Here is a 2,267-nt window from a genome sequence, read left to right as displayed (position 1 = left end):
ACCATCACCAAACCCACCAGACTCCATGTAAATAATCACTACTTTTATCAGCGTAAAACACACATTCATTCAAAGTGGACAAAAACTAAATAAATCTACTAAAAAAGCCGTCTTGGTTAATCTTTCCACTGTTCCCAAAATCACCACTCTGGTCTGGTTGGAATAAACTCTTAATTCACCCATTTACATGTGGAGAGTTAGCGTGTATCGTAGGGTGCACATATCTCCACCGAGACTGCCAATGTAAATAATTCCGCTACTTTTAGCGGTGATATCCGTAGGACAGCATATCTCCACCAACTCAGAAATGATCACTACTTTAGTTCGGTATAAGCAGGCAATACTCACCAGACCTCCATGTAAATAATCACTCATGTTAGCGTGTATTTATAGAAGCAACATTCTCACCTAGAACTCCATTGTAAATCATCAACTACTTAGCGTGTGATAGAGCTCAGCAATGCGTCCACCCAGACCTCTCATGTTAACTATTCACTACTTTTAGGGCATGTATTTAGAGCAGCATTATGCTCCACCAGGACAAAAGCCCAGTCATGTAATAATCTTACTACTTTTTAGCGTGTTATATAGAGCATCATCTCCACCAGACTCCATGTAAATAACCACTACTTTCGGGTGTATACAGCAGCATATCATCGCAGCTAGCCAGTACTCCATGTAAATAATCATACTTTGATGTGTGTCTGAGTAGATGGAGCATATTTCCTTTCCTACCCAGACTCCATGTAATATCACCTACTTTACGTCGTGTATAGAGCAGCAGGCTATCTCCACATCGAGTAATGGGTTGAATTAAGGAGTTTTATTCCAACCACTGACCAGAGTGGATGTTTTGGGAACTGTGGAAAGATTAACCAAGACGGCTTTTTTAGTATATTTTTAGTTTTTGTCCACTTTGAATGAATGTGTGTTTTACGCTGATAAAAATTAGTGTTATTTACATGGAGTCTGGTGGGTTTGGTGATGGGTGATTTCTGGGCTGTTTCATGTTTATAAACGATATCTTACTCTTTAACTAACAGGTCCTCTCTGTAGGGATCGACTCATCCCATAATGTTGTCAACACTTAGAATAATAAATCTGAACCATCAGTTGAAAAACTGGACTACCCATTGACATACACTGGAGCTTGTTTCGCTGACTGCCGTCTGCAGCATGTTTTGCTTATTAGACTGGGACCAACTGTCAAGATTGTCATTCCCATCATTCACTTAGACCCAAAACAATGAGAAAACAGAGTTCGGGTTTGAAAATACCAAATTCCTCCGGTCCTACTTCCAGAGACGCACATCCAGGGAGAAAGAGGCGTGCAAGATTCCTTAACGCAGGATTTGATTGGCTAGAGGGAGCGATGGATGGACGAGCGTGGATGCTAGGCGACTCATCTTAAAAGGCCGGGAGAATAACAACCATATTCTCTTTATAGACTTTGTTCTGACAAAATCAGGCTTCCCCCCCACCCCCCCCCCCCCCCCCTAAGGACAACGCGATGGACGCGTCCGTCCACGTGGATGTGTGAGACGCCATGGCAACACGCCACGGCAACACCCACCGGCAACACGTGTTGCGTTCGGAGCATCAGATTTAGAGAGAAGACTGCATTTGAATCATCGAACTGGAGGAAAAAAAGATCGAGCCAATTACTCAAACTTCTAATGTCATTTACTGGATATCTATATTAACTTTTTTTTTGATCTTTGCTCTTCAGATGTATAAATCAAACCATGTAAAATGATTCACAAGTTGATAGCGACTTTACTTAGGATACGAGTTTCTGATATTTTACAATTTTTTTTTTATTGTACACATTTTAAAATGACCTCTTCAAATCCGTCTCTGTCCCGCGCGGAGTCCGAGTCATTTCTCCTTTCTGAGCTTCGGGCTGCCTGTTGTGTGTAGTGTGTAGTGATGGGGTGGTGGGTGTGTGTGTGTGTGATGTGTGTTGTGTGTGGTAGTGTGTGTGTGAGGATGAGGTGTGTTTTGAGATGTGTGTGGTGTTGTGGTGTGTGGTGTGTGTTGTGATTGTGTGTTGTGTGTGGTGTTGTGTAGTGTGTGGTGTGTGTTATGTGAGTGGGGTGTGTCTTGCGAGGTGTGTGAGAGTGTGTGGTGTTAGTGTGCTGTGGTCTGCAACAGTGGCTTGATGAGGTGTGTTTGTGTGTGTATGTGTGGCGAGTTTGTGCTTGTAGGTAGTGCCTGATGCCTGTGTGTGTGTGTAGTGTGTAGTTGTGTGTGTGTGTGATCAGTGT

Source organism: Etheostoma spectabile, unplaced genomic scaffold (assembly GCF_008692095.1).
Source record: "Etheostoma spectabile isolate EspeVRDwgs_2016 unplaced genomic scaffold, UIUC_Espe_1.0 scaffold473, whole genome shotgun sequence".
NCBI lineage: Eukaryota > Metazoa > Chordata > Actinopteri > Perciformes > Percidae > Etheostoma > Etheostoma spectabile.
Note: the sequence above shows the minus strand (reverse complement) of the source record.